General features: G+C 33.9%; 1 long non-coding RNA gene across 1 annotated transcript; it reads right to left on the minus strand.

Moving 5' to 3' along the window:
• Positions 1-3,302: 3,302 nt before the first annotated feature.
• Positions 3,303-4,978, minus strand: LOC147838143 (uncharacterized). Its single transcript, XR_015523114.1, has 2 exons — positions 4,548-4,978; positions 3,303-4,417 (listed from the first exon to the last, which is right to left on the minus strand). It is a non-coding gene; the product is annotated as an uncharacterized LOC147838143 (long non-coding RNA).
• Positions 4,979-16,290: the final 11,312 nt, after the last annotated feature.

The raw sequence follows: 16,290 nt of genomic DNA on the forward strand, positions 1-16,290 counted from the left end.
TGCCTTTAATATTTTTCTTCTAAATCATTGTCATATTATTGCCTCTATGTGTGTATGTTGTAATGTAATTCCAAATGAGATTGTGTATTTTATAAGTACATCATTTTACATCATTCTGAAAGGAAGTATATAGTTTCTTGTGGCACTTTAGAGGAAGCTCAGCCAATGATGAGACAAAATGTGTTTAGAGTTTTCCACTCACAGTCCATTTCCACGAGCATATCAGTGCCTTCCACTCAAATGTGAGGCTGTCATACAGGTTTTATGTTGAGTGGGATTAATTTCCTCCTGTTAATGTTGTCTTGAGTTGAAAGCAACATACCTACTGTATCAAGACTTATTTTCTCAGATTGAACAGTTGTCATACTGTGTTCTTTGGGGATAAAAAAAGAAATAACATTCACCAAAGGACTATATATTACTTAGTAAATAAGTGAAAATATATAAAATATTTTGAGGGGGGAATCAAGGACTTATGAGCCAAGGTCTCATTAAATCATATATATATATATATATATATATATATATATATATATATATATATATATATATATATATAATTTTTTTTTCATATATGAGCATCTTGGTGAGCTGTTCCCCAAGACCTACTGGAGAAAATACATACATTTTCTTTGTGTTTACTGTATGGTGTTAATAACTGCTGCTATTTTATACTTAGAGTTATTTTAGTTTGAATAAGTGTTATGAAGTAGTGTGCTATTGTTGTATTAATGGGTGCAGGAAGAAAACGAAGCAGGAAACTGTCATTAATCTGACATTTATTTGCACATTCTGCCTCTATTCTTTTCAGATTTCCTGATCGTTGTGATATTTGTGCTAGAGAATGAACTGTACGTTTGAAAAAACTTTAGAACTTGAATGAAATGAAATGAAACTCCGGGAACTTGAATATCACGTGCTTAGCCTGACAACTGATCATAGATGGTTGTTCATTCATGACTGTAAATAAGTGACTACATAAAGCCATTCAATGTGGTAATTACGGTGTACTGTATGAATTAAAATGATACATGATGTACTTGCTGAGTGCTTGACATGAAACTTTAGTATGATTTGCTCCTTCTCAAATGATGGTTCTTTTTAGGAGCGCACCTCTTTTTTAAACTTGCACATTTCCTGACAAATTAGCCACTTTTCTGACATTTTTTCCCCTCTCAGAACTGAAAGTTTGTCTTATTGAAAATTGTGAGGCATTTGACAGTTTGTAAATTTATGAAATCAGAAAACTGTAAGATACACAATTATAAATTTTGTCTTTGCTTCTCACATCTGAAAGTTCATAATATTTGGTAATATTTATTTTTGCAAGTGATTTATATATATATATATATATATATATATATATATATATATATATATATATATATATATATATATATATATATATATATATATATATATAATTTAAAGTTAGTTAGAATTACAATTGAAGTTAATTATTATTACTTATCAGAACAATATATGAGTTATGAGCTGTTGCTAATTGATTATAAGTAGACCGTTAGGCTGGGGTTGGGGTTAGAGCAAGTTGACATGTACATGCACATAGTTTCTTATAGTCAGTTAAATGTCTGTTGAAGTAGCAGTATCAACAGATATTAAGCAGACAGTCTACTAATACTCAAATGGACCATCAATAAAACCCCTAACTTTACACTTGTGTTGTTACGACATGCTCTCTCACAAAGGCACAGATCGCAGGAATTATCAAAACACGCATTTATTTACACTAACACTTACTACAAGCACTGGAACACACCCACATAGGAGTACAGGGTCTTTCAGTAATGACGTTCAGGCCAGACAAGGAACTAGATTGGACTGGATTTAGACAGAGGTAATTACTGTACCCAATGCAATCTTACGGCAATTCGTAACTTTTTGATTTAGTTTCTAATTCGTATGAATTTGTACGACCTAATTCGTACAATTTAGTATGATTTGCTCATGCCCCAATGATGGTTGGGGTTAGGGGTGGGGTTAGGTTAGGTGCCACGCCTCCTTTTTAAAATCATACATTTTGTCAGTTTAGTCAAAGAGCTTAGAATGACCAAGAAGCGACACTCAATAGAACGTTCCATTGCAACAGCACCGCCCAGCAACAGCCCCGGATTCCGCCATATTGGAGTGAAAGCGATCGGCCGCCCATTGGATCTTATTGCTGTCGCAATGGCAAGCAGCTGCTTTGTTTTTTATTTATTTATTTAAAAAGTGCATTAAAGCTGAGATACAACCTGAAAGACAACAATACAACACTTACTATCACAATCATTAGCACTTTTAATAGTTTATTTAACAGACTTTTAATTTGATATTTAATATGAGATTTCATTCCAAAATGGCCGCCGCGCCCTCTAGTGGCTGTTTCCCAAATTACACTAGAGTGTCGCCTCTTGCTCATTCTAAGCTCTTTGGTTTAGTGGCGAATTCGTACCAGTTCAGTTGTACGAATTCGCCACTAAACTGACAAAACGTAAAATACTTACGTTTCCTCATGAGATCAGACTGCTGTACCCTATTATTTTGCATTCCCCTCACCACCCATTTATTTTTTTATTTTTTCATACCATAACTATACAAATTACATTCTATATCCAATCTGCTAAACCCGTGACCTTTAAGAAATATAATAACTGTAACTTAATGCCTCTTGATATTTTTCCTAGTATATCATGGGTGTATCCTTGAAACCTTATTTTCTTAATTTTTCTTTTAACTTTATTTTTTCATTGTCATACTTTTTACACTCAAGCACCACATGTTCCACAGATTCAATAATATTACAATATTCGAATCTTCCAGATATGTGTTAACCTACATGCAAGTACTTGTTTAATCTACAATGTCCAATCCTCATCCCAGTTATGATAATTTCTTCTTTTCGATTTCTTTCAATAGCCCTCCCTACCCCAACCTTCTGTTTAATACTATATAAATGCCTTCCATTTTTTTCTTCATCACAACTTTTCTGCCATTTTTTCATAATTTTTTGCAAAACATTAATATCATTTTGAACACAGCCTCATGACGAAAGTTATAGGTGAGCTATTATTTAAAAGCGAAATTGTGAAAACAAAAAAACAAAGCATACGTTATTTTCTTTTAACTTATAGATTATTTATTAAGTATGCTTATGACATGGGCCTGTTGGTTACAACTTTTTGCTGTGGTTTGCATGTGTCAAATTGTAAAAGTAGACTTAAAAAAAAAAATTACTAATAAATAAACAATATCTTACTTAATAAATGTGTAATAAATAAATGTAATAAAATCTTACTAAATTAACATGGAAAGTGAGTCCATGTTTTTACCAAATCTAATATTGGATTTTATTTTAAATGCATGTCTGTGTAAAACAATATAATTTGCACAAAGAAACGATGGGGTTTTTCTCTATAGAAGTAGTTACTCCACCCAGTTTAGAGTGTCATTATGGGTGTTTTACGCTATATCTAACGTGGTTCAAGCGATGGATCTGCGATAGAGAAACTAGTGGTTCTGGGAAACACTCGTCACTACTTCGTTCTTTTCCCAAATGATGCATCAAACTATGATAGTCCAGCCACAGCTGCATTCTTAGAATTGAGAAACAGCCAACGTGACAAATTAGTAAGGATTTTAATTAAAAAGTACACAATTTTAAGCAAAAAATTAAAAACAACATCTATTTTTTTAATCCCAATTGTGAATTTACATCAATTATGATTTGTAACATCTCATTTCTCAGGTAAAAAGTCATAATTGCTAAATATAAATTCAAACAGCAGTTTATTTTATGTTCAATAAATAACTTTTTTTTTCTATTTTTATAAGAGCCTTTTCCTCTGTAACCTATGCTCACATATCGCCTGGATAGTCTCATCATAAAGCGTGCCAGAAAGTTATCCGGCGGTCAGGTCTGTGAGGTCTCCCACCTCTCTGCAAACCCCTATGCTTTATTCACTTACATTGTGTTATATAAGATGCCCTCATTACCGGTAATAACAGGGTTGGCTTTCACTGTAACCTGAGCAGCTTCTCTTTTTCTTTTTCAATAGAGACAGATCATGCTTTCATCAAATTGTTGCATTGGCTGCATCTGAAATCACCTACTACATCCTCCCACATAAAAAATAAAAACAAAAACACAAAAGTATTATTATTTTTTTTTTTATAAATACTACTGTAAATGATCTAAATGAGCCATTTTAAGCATATTTCATAGTGACTGATCTCAGAACTAATTTTAGGACAGTTATTGCTCACTGAGCAAAGCAACAAACTGCATTTTTGCTAATTAAGCTGCCAACAACTTAAACATAGGTGGTATTCTTAAAACATTACATAAAAATCTTCTAATTCTTCAAACTAAAGTGAAGATTAAACTCAAACAAGTCTTTCTATTAATTTTAAACACCTAAGATTGCTTTTATTGTCAACATTTTTTTTTCCTATTTAAATCCCACGCAAAGCATGCTGGAAACCCCTAACCAGGTAGTTGGACCAACACAGTTCCTTCATGTCCTTAAGTTAACTCAATGGTTTACAAATTTAAGTGGACGGAACATAAATCAAATAAACTGGCCTAAGAAATCAGAAAATTGGGTAGTTTCAGCTCATTTTAAACCATTAGTTTGAATAAACAGCAGTTATTTTTTAATGAGTGCATATGACTGAAAATTGTCTCTTTCCTGAAATATGAGCAATGTCATTTAAACTATATAAACTGTGATGTAACATTTAGCTCAGGAAATGCATTGAGCATTCAGACCTAGCTTGTTAGCAAGGGAATTAATAAATAAATTAGAGAAATGTATTGCTAAGCATATACACCAACACTGAAAAAAGTGTTGCATGCAGAACTGTTGCAAACAGTGTATTTGTGTTGAATTTAAACAAACAAATTAAATTTAATAATGTTTAACTTAATTAGTTTGTTTAAATTCAGCTCAAATAAATTGTTCACAACCACCTAACGGAAAAAAAAAAAATTTTTTTTAGTAAATCCAAGAAATCATCTTTGAATAATTTTTTTTTTCAGTGAACAAGTGAATTCACATTATTTTCTTTTAGCTATGGTTTTGCAAATCTAATCAAACTTTCACTATGGTATTTGATTAAATCTGTGGTTATAAAAATTGAGGTCAAGGCAGCAAAATATATATATATATATATATATATATATATATATATATATATATATATATATATATATATATATATATATATATATATATATATATATATATATATATATATATATATATATATATATATATATTATTTTTGCTGCCTTGACCTCAATTTTTATAACCACAGACTGTTTTTTATATATATATATATATATATATATATATATATATATATATATATATATATATATATATATATATATATATATATATATATATATATATATATAATTATTATTATTTATGGTTACTATAATTTTACTATTAATAAAAAACATTGTTAATTTCCTTTTGCAGATAGCTAGAGCTTAACTTTGAAACATAACTATAGGACATGAAATGCTGCTTGTACATAGAAACTATGTGGTCAGTTTTCACAATTAATTTTGTACACCACTACAAATGTGTGTTACTCAAAACAATGCAAAATACAGACGAATTACGATGTTTGTTAACATTCAGGATGCGCACGCAGGGAGGTGGCAGAATAAAACTGGGAGCGCTAACATTTACAGTGAGTGAATGACATCCGATGCGTTACAGCAATGGTTCTCAAAGTGGGGGTCGGGACCCCCCGAGGGGTCGCGGGACAATGAAGGGGTGTCGCCTGGTGGTTTCCAAAAATCTATTTATTTTTATTAAACCATAAGAATTACCATATTTTATCCATAACCTCTGAAGAGAAAAAAATAGTCGTTTATACCATATATATATACTATATATACTATACTATATATACTATAGTAGCTTATAGTTACTACTTCTATTGGATTGCAACCCCTGGGGTAATTGCATTGTATTAAAGACACAGCAATAGCGTCAGATGCAGCAGATTTCAAAACACCTGGTTAAACTTTGTGGCCCATTTACAGCTCTCATACATAAAAAAAAAAAAATTAAAAGAAGAATAGACTTGGGTCCATTGGTGTGTGTGTGCCATTGCATGCAAGGTTTCTGTATTTATAACCACCTCAGGGGATATTGGGGGTCACTAGTCACTGGCATTGTCATTTTGGGGGTCGCGGCCTGAAAAGTTTGGGAACCCCTGCGTTACAGAGTTTGTTGTTGTATTAGAAATAAGATATATTGATTGCATATATATATATATATATATATATATATATATATATATATATATATATATATATATATATATATATATATATATATATATATATATATATATATATATAAATTATTTACATAATGCTTTCAGTGTATTATATCAACTCGTCACTCAGTGATAAGCACAGTTATTTGCAAAATTAATGTTAAAGTGAGCGGCGTTCGTCTGACAGGTCCATTTGCGATAGCACCCTCCCAATGGATATTGGATAAGATGAAAGGAAGCATCGAGCCCCAAATATACAATCTCATTGAAGCTCCAAGTGATTTTACAAGAGAGAAGTTAAACGCCTATGTCTTTGCATGCCAACAATTTTGTTCTGTGTGGTCATGACCAAGAAAGAATGTTTCATGATTACCAGATTCAACACTGCGTAGTGCTAAAAACTGCATTGACAGCGAACTACACCTGTTCGGCAGGGTATGTGAACTTACACATAGAGGTAGGGTTAGTTATATATTCGCACATTCTGACTTTCTCCTTAATAATATAATTTCATAAAAGTAAAATAAATAGTGACTATGACTATCAAAGTATTACATTGTTCACAGTCAAATAAACAGTGTTAATGCTGTTTTCTAGTCACAGTTGCAGATTATTGCAGACCGAATATTCAAAGTGTCGTGGTAAACAATAAAGGGAGTGTGCATGTCACAAGTTGTCACTGAATGAATGTGTGAATATAAAACTAACTTTACCCTAATATCTTACACTTTCACATTTCATTCTTAGCATTTAGTATTTGCAGTTTAATTCACAACTTGTAACGGTTTTTGCTGAAATCATTGCTGCAATCAAAAACGAGTAATGTGTATGATTCAGCATAGCGTGAACTTATGATATAATATGAGAACTGCCAGCATTTCTAATTAGGTCGTCACTTCATTCAGCTAAAGACGTCTGCAGTTGGCATTAAAGCAGTGTGGTGTACAGTAAAAGTAAAGTTTTCTATTTTTGGAATTTGGCATCCTACCGCACAACACAACATGTTTGCTATTGCCACCGGTCTCTTTTTGCAACCGGGGATCCGTATGACGTCATGTGTGACGTAGGTTGGTAATTCGTCTATAAGATTGGCTATTTCAAATAAGCCATTTTAGGGTGAACAAAATTCTGCAGAAATTGAAAGAATATTCTTTTTCAGAAGCATTTTAAGCTCTAGACATGTTTGCAAGTAATCCTATATTTGACAAAAAATATATTTTGTTTTTAAAATGTTACCCTGTTCAGAAGTTTGCATTTTTCTGGCTAAAATGCCATTGTGATGTAAATTAATGGCCAAAATCCATGGGTATACTTTTTAAAGTGGAAAACAGTGTTGTGAAGAATATCAGTGCATCAGCTCCTCAACTGCACAAATATCAGCTCAGTCGTCAACTTAGAATTATAAGGTTCTACCTGACATTTTTGTCAAAATTAAGTTGTTGACATATTCTTACTAAATAACTTTTTTTTATAAATTGTTTACATCTTAAAACTTTTTATTTAAAAACAAATGTTAAACACATACTGTCTGCTATGGAACGCAAAAACTTTAAAGCTCAATATCTCAAAATCATTCAGAATGCAAATAGAACCTTATAATTCCAAAGTGACGCTGTTACTTGATTTATCTCCAGTCATAATAGCTTTGTCTCAGGTAGCGATCGGACAAAGGGCCCAGGAGTGATCACTTAAGTATAGGTAACACTAGCCCAAACACTGACACGTGCTAAAGAGACAACCAACAATGGCAGCTGGTCAAAGTAAGGACTAGAGCAGTGCTGATGGACACATGAAGTGTGGCATAATGCTTCAGTCAGAGAACCGCAGAGGTGTGAGACAGAAGCGACAAGACATACTGTCAGTGCATTGCTGCTATTATTCATGAAGAGCAGCTCTTGAAGGATTATAATAAGTATACTTATGATAGACGGGCATTACAAAGATAACTGTGACAATGGTTTAGGTGTGTGCGCACACTGTTTGTGGGAAGTTTGTGTTCTTCATTTAAGGAAATGACTCGACACCTGTGTTCAACATTTGCAGACCAATGCAGTATTTATGTAGCCGATACTGTAAACAGACCAAACTGAGTGACACCATTTGCACTAAACTTTGATAATAATAATCTTAAAAGTGTTTTGACTCTTTCTTTAACCCTTATATGGTGTTCGGGTCTGTGAGACCCGTTTTCAGTTTTTTTTCGAAAGAAAAAATAAACTATGAATAATTTTTTTCAACCTGAAATTCATTGATTAAGGCTGATTTTCTTTGAAGAACATAAATCCGAACAAATTTTCACGTCCCCCCACACATTTACATTAGATACAAGGCGTTCGGGTCCACTAGACCCAGGCCTAATAAAAGTCTTGAGTCAAGTGTTCCTACACTCTGTCCTCCTCCTTTCTGGTGCTGCTGTTTCTTCCCCTCCCGTTCCCGCACAAAGTTGCAACATTAGCCCCTTTCACACATACAGACCTTTCCGGAAAATTACCGGCAATTTTCCGGAAAGGTTGTATGTGTGAACAGGTCCTTTTTGAAAATACCGGTAAATTCGTTCTGGCTATTTTCCGGAAAGAGAAGTTGTAACATTACCGGTAATTTGCCGGAATGCTGCGCTGTGTGAACGCAGAAGGAAGATTTCCGGAATAAGCGCGTGCACGTCTAGAACGGGCTGACGTGAGACACCTGCTTTAGCCAATCAGAACAGTCAGACGCATTCACGTGCGCGCGGTTTATGAGAATAAAAGCCTTTGAATATTTTTTCCAGACACCTTTAGCTGCTAGATGTTAGTCAGATAATGTTTCTATGTTCCTTCTTAATGCTGTGTAAATAATTATCGATAAAATGTTCATGATAATCCGTTGTTTGTTTACCTTCAAGCTTTGCGTGTGCCCGTGAGCGCCCATAGCGCCAGCACACACACATATCATGAACATCTCGACATGCGAAAGTGTTTCCCTATGTTTTCATTAGAGTTGTACTCAATACTGATCCATCCGAAGAGTTTGTAATGTAGTCAAATGTTTACAAACGCAAGCGCAGCCGTTTAGAGGTCATTTCTGGTTAATGATGTCAGAATTTACCGGCATTTTGCGATGGATGTGTGAATGCTCTTTTCCGGAAAAATTCCGTAACGTCCTCGCCTGTGTGAACAGCGTTTTTTTGAATATACCGGTAAAGTAGTTCCGGAAATTTTCCGGATATTTACCGGTATCACTGTGTGAAAGGGGCTATTGTTGAAAATTCACTGTCTGCTCTTACATTCCCTCACATTTTACTTTCTATCTTGCGGGAACCAAGCTTTATTTTCTCATACCCTGTCCCATCTGCGAATTAGGGGCATAGTACCATAAATAAGACTTGTGGTTCCTTATCAAAACTGATCAAGATGGCCAAAAGATTATCTGCTGCGAGGGCTCTGCAATTGATTGTGGAAGAGAGAGGGGGTTCTGATGATGATGGGAACAATATGAAAAAAACAAATCTGTGGGTTTTATTTTTTCATAACATTAATAAAAAAAAAATAATAATAATACTAATAAAAAAACGAGAAGCACATTAATTCATCAATATGATCTAACAAAGGTAAAGGGGAAAAATTAACCATGTTTGCTGTGCATATGGCTTGTAATTGGGATTAAGCAAACATTTGTTGAGTAATTTAACATAAATAGTTTGATAGTGTTAATTTGGAAAGCCAAAACTCTAGCGGGTCAACCAGACCCATGAACACTGGCTGAGTAACCAAAATACGAACACCACACAAGGGTTAATGCATAATGTTGCCATTTCAATATGAAAAAGATCAACAAAGGGACTGTTTCTAACAGACAAAATCGGTTGTAGTTTACTTTCAGAAACAAACACGTCACAATTGGGATTCTCAGAGAAGTTTGTGCCAAAATATTGCAAATGCATATTTAACACCACCGGTCCTACAACCCAACCTGCTCTGAGCTGATATCGAACCAGCGACCAACCGCATAGGAGTAGGATGCTCTAAAAAGGAGGCTAAAGACCATAGCTTCTGACAGCTGTTGCTAGAGCACCTTTAGAGGTTAGAGGAGTGAGGTTTACCTGCACAGCACTTACTAGCTGGCCTCCGTCACACATATTTGCTTAAATCTTGTGATATTCAAAACAAAAATAAAGCATATTGCCAGTAAAGCATGTTATATTTTATTTTGACTGCAGTTCATTTGTATTCATTTTCTTGCTGTGAGGCGACAGCACTACCTACTGCGCCACTGCATTGCCTAACAGGATATCTTAAGAATCTGAAAAATTTGTTTATCAAATGTGAAATCTCTAGTTTCTGCACCAATAATGCCAGAAAATATTCCACTAAAAAAAAAAATAAAAGCTTTTTTCAAAACTCGGTCAAACTCACATTATTGGTTAAATCATAGTTACAATGTTCAAAATAATTATTGCTTTTTTGATTTCTGGTGTTTGTTTGTACAGTTTTGTGAGATTTAAATCTAGTAAACCATTATCAGATGTTGCCCTGATGCTGATACTGAAATTCTTCTGAAGAACAAAGGGTGCACTTTGTACAGCATCTTGCAATGACACGTTTTGGTTCGTCTTAATTCTTACTGACACCTGGTGGCGTGGAAACAGCATCACACAAACGCTTCAACGTTTGTGCTTGTGCAGGTAGTATAATACTAAACATATTGATTATCAATTGTTAAAGTATTTTTTTAGTTAGACATCAAGTGTATTTATTTGTGCATATATAAAAAATGCACTTTAATAGACAAGAGCGTACACACAATCGTGTATTTATGTTTTATCAGAGATCCAGAAATTATTTATTATATCCATCTTTCTAGTCATTTAGGACACAGTATGTCCTGCGTGCATAATGGTGGAGTATACTCTTTGTAAATCTCAGGCCAGTTGTTTGCTAGTTTTCTTCAAGTCCCTATGCTATTTTAAGTATTTTATGTTGGTTTACATGGACTGAATTTTAAATTGGGGTGGGAATGGCCAAATTCTGAGGAAAGTTGAATGCACTGGCAAGTTTGTTATTTCCGAATAGGTTTTAAAAGATCCCGAAAATAATTTAATAATAGATGATAATAAAATTAGCGACGCAGTAGGTAGCGATGGCGCCTCACAGCAAGAAGGTCGCACGCTCGAGCCTCGGCTGGGTCAGTTGGTGTTTCTGTGTAGTTTGCATGTTCTCCCTGCGTTCGCGTGGGTTTCCTCTGGGTGCTCTGGTTTCCCCAACAGTCCAAAGACATGTGGTACAGGTGAGTTGTGTAAGCTAAATTGTCTGTAGTAAACGACTGTGTATGGATGTTTCCCAGAGATGGGTTGCAGCCAGAGGGGCATCCGCTGCATAAAAACATGTGCTGGATAAGTTGGCAGTTCATTCCGCTGTGGCAACCCTGGATAAATAAAGAAACTAAGCCAAGAAAATGAAATTAAATGATAAAAAAAAATTGCATTTTAAAAATAAGTATCTTTTCATATTTATTTATTCATTTTTTTAATTAAAAATGCTCATCTCAACATTATTTATAAAAGTGTAATATAAACCTTACAGATTTAATGCACATTTGTAAATAAACACGTAAAATAATATGGTAAGTATAAGAAATTTGGCAAAATGGTTTTGGTACATTAAAAAGTGTGGTTATGATCACTATCCATCAAGCTCAAAATTGTGCTTTATATATCACTAAAATGAGTAATTTAACCTCATAATTGAATAGATAATGAGGCAAATAACAGCAAAAAGAAAAGAAAAAAACCCTCTTTCAATAAGCTGGCTATAGGTCTGCGCCAAGTGGTATTCACTGCAGAGCCAATTGGGCAGAGCTGAGCAAGGGGCAGCTTGAGCTCCAGCTCCTCCTTCCTTGCACTTCTTCTACAAGTGATGTCACTGGGGGTTGAGGTTAGGGGTGGGGTGGGTGTATGTATTAAAACAGCTTATTGGAGCAGAAGTGGGAGCTCAAGCTCGCCCTCATTGAGGTCTGTGCAGTGTACAGAACTACAGAATACAATTCTGCATGGCTGTACTGTTACTGTTGTTTTGTTTACCTTTAAATTAGCTTGAGCATGTTTTTATCACACATGATTTATCAATTTAGAAATATGATTTAGCACATTGGTATCATACTTAATCCTACTGTTAACATGTTTGTAAGATGATTTGTCACACTTGAGATACATTATTGCTGCTGGCTATAAAACAGTATTTGCATGTTTTATAAGTTGTTAGCTTTTTCCTAACTTGCTAACATGCTTTATTACGGAACATCTTAGCAGTACTGTAAATGCTTCATGACTTATCTTTAGTGGCATGATGTTCGTTACTTGTGTGATTTAGCATAGGCTAATGCTAAGTTATTTTATAATAGGCGAATGCTAAGTTGTTTTATAATAGGCTAATGCTAAGTTGTTTTATCAGCTACAACATTCCTTGTATGATTTAACAAACATTTTAGTCAGCCACTTGTTCTATTATAAGTCATCACACAGCTAACATCTCTTAGGACATTGTCAACATGCTTCTAAGATATTTTGGTATACAAGTAGTGCTGGAAGTAGGGGAGACCGGGAATGATTGTAACACCATTTTTCTTTAGCACCTAAAACTACCCTTTTTTAGCTACATGACTAAAACTTTAAGTCAAAGTATCCACATTTGTCTACTAAAACTATTTAAATTTCGTAAACTATATCACAGACTTTGTGAGATGATGACAAATACAAAGTGTTTATTTGTTTCAAGCTACCCCACTACTGGGCAGGTTGAAACACATACTGGGGTAAGTTGTAACAGGTAGACAAAATGCACAAACACTAAGCGTACTACAATTTATACGCCACGAAAACAGTTTAATTGTAAATACATGACTGCAACAATACAATAAATGTAAATATTGCCAGTGTATACGCTTATTGTGTGTTTGAGCATGTACATGTGTGTTTGTGTGTGCATGTCTGCACGTGCACATTCATATGTATGTGTGCGTGTAAGTGTTTGTATACTTTCAAAACGCATGTTTCAACCTACCCCGCCACTGTCATCTATTGTTTCCCTGCTGAAAAATCCAGCTTAAACCAGCCTAGGCTGGTTGGCTGGTTTTAGTTGGTTGACCAGCCTGGTTTTAGAGGGGTTTTGGCCATTTCCAGGCTGGTTTCCAACCATTTCCAGCCTGGTCTTAGCTGGTCAGGCTGGAAAATGACCAGCCAAGTGGCCAAAACCCCTCTAAAACCAGGCTGATCGACCAGCTAAACCAGCCAACCAGCCTAGGCTGGTTTAAGCTGGATTTTTCAGCAGGGTTAGCTAGCTGTATTAGCATGGTGCTTTGAAATTAGCATGAGGTTGATACACCATTCTTTACTAGAGAAACTACAGTTTGACCTGATATAACATCATCTACAATGGTAGAGGTACTAAACAAAATATTACCTTGCTATTTATTTTTACTTTCTTACCTCAGAATTTGATTTTTTGTTGTAGTTTCTGGAGAGATTACTAGACTGACTGGAAAATCTCCATGTGTGATTGTTAAGGATACCTGAGGAAACTGAAAATGTCACATGACCTCTATCTTATCTATGATTCGTGCAATTGGTAGTGTTACAACTTTCCCTGTGTTTCAGCTATACCTGGTCTCCCCTACCGGGTGAAAAAAAGACAGCAAATGCTGGTAAGGTATGTTTTGATGCTGGTTTGCTCGTACATGCTTTTTTCTTTTTTTTTAATTTCCAGCAGGGTAAACTAGTGGCGATTAGGCACAGTTAGTTTTAGGCCCTCTCTCTCTCTGCGATCCTTATTTTTGTCCCACAGCTAGTGCAGTGCCCAGTAGTCCTGCACCAATGACAGCTTGTGCTCATCTCAGCAGGGAAACACTTTCTGTCTGAGCTTAATGCTTGGAATTAATGTGTTTAATTTCGTTGGGAGATTTGGTGATTTAATCCAGGTTTCGACAAAGTTGAAGATTCATTAATGGTGAATACATTTGCTGTAGGTCATTTGGAAGTAATTTAGCTCTTCTGTTCTGTCTGAACAGTCTGTCTTAACACTTTAACCAGTGTTTTAATAATGCTTAGCTGAATAGTTTACTTCTGCGCTCTGGAGCGATTATACTGAAAATTCAGCTCACAGGAATAAATTCCATTCTGAAACATTCAAATAGGAAACATTTATTTTAAAATATTATTTACAAAATCTATTGATATGTTGGCTGTACTCTGTACTAAAATCAGTCAGTCAGTCAGTCAGTCAGTCAGTCAGTCAGTCTGTCTGTCTGTCTACCTACATATCATCTATCTATCTATCTATCTATCTATCTATCTATCTATCTATCTATCTATCTATCTATCTATCTATCTATCTATCTATCTATCTATCTATCTATCTATCTATCTATCTATCTATCTATCTATCTATCCACCCAGTCTTTGAATCATAGTCATGTCAAACTTTTGAGGGGTAATTAACCTAAATAAATGTAACTATTCTGACTGCACACATTACATTAAAATAAAAACGTTTTGGCTGGTGCTCCTCAAAGGTAAGGCATAGGTAAGCCAAAAATAACCAGTGTGTTTCTTTGTAGGAAACCAAACCAGCTCAATGCACTCTGCAGATACACGGAACTTTCCATCAAAGAGACTCGTTAAAGATGGAGTGAACTCATCAAAGTTTAACCGGTCAGGAAAAAATCCTCCCAACCATCTCAGCTGGCACTTAACCAGGCATGAGAATACGTGAAATTAACAACACAAAAAAAGATAGTTTTCAAAGTTGTTGTAAGATTTAGCAGTTACTTCATTCTCACCGTACCAGCCAATAATATAATATAATATAATATAATATAATATAATGTAATGTAATGTAATGTAATGTAATGTAATGTAATGTAATGTAATGTAATGTAATATAATATAAAATAATATAATATAATATTCTGTTTTATAAATATAATATTATATAAATATAACATTATAATATAATAAATATAATTTAATATAATATAACATAATATAATATAATAAATATAATATAATGTAATATAATATATAATATATATAATATAATGTAATATAATATAACATAATACAATATATAATGAATATAATATAATAAATATAATAATATATCATAATATAATATTTATAATTTAATATAATATAATTTTATAATATAAATTTTCAGCATTTATAGATTTTTTAAGTATTTACATTATTTACTGAAATAACTATTTTATTTTTATAATTGTATCTTTAAAAAAAGGCTGACAAATGTGTGAAAGATGGTGTGAGTGGTTTGATTTATATTGGCATATAAAGTATAAAGATTTAAAATTACAACATGCATTTTGCATTTTATTTTCACTGCAATCCTGAACTCTTCCACATAAAATGTGCTCTTTTTTGATTTATTTATTTTTTACATTTTTGTATATTAATGCCTTATAATCTTTGAAAATGCCTAGAATTAACACGGCCCATTTCAACCAGCTGGAAACATACATGTCTACGCATGAAGGTCAGCAGGGGTAAGGATTTTCCTTTTGTAAAATAATCTCCTCAAACATGCATCATTATGGCTGATAATGGCAAGGATTGTCTACAAATGTATTGTTTGTTATCCCAGCATTATTCCTAGATGAACATCCATTCACAGCCAAAGAGCAGAACATTTTAGGCATTTACAAACTGCTGAAAAAGAGTTCACAGACTAAATCCGTTCTCTTGTAGATTTGGATGAGTTTGATGGAGAATCCTTGCAATCTAAGTTGAAAAAAAAAAACACCTTAGGCCAGGTAAATATCAACAGTGAATTGCATAATCATAAATGATAGGGCTTTTCTGAAGAGAACACGCTTATTATAAAACATGACCTTGTTTGTCATGTTTATGGAAGTCAGTCATTAGTTTTGCATCCCTAATCTCATCACACACTTCAATAAAGACAGCAAATGATCGTTTTACAAAATGTTTGTACACAATGTGTA

Source organism: Danio rerio, chromosome 23 (assembly GCF_052040795.2).
Source record: "Danio rerio strain M-AB ecotype USA chromosome 23, GRCz13ab, whole genome shotgun sequence".
Lineage (NCBI taxonomy): Eukaryota > Metazoa > Chordata > Actinopteri > Cypriniformes > Danionidae > Danio > Danio rerio.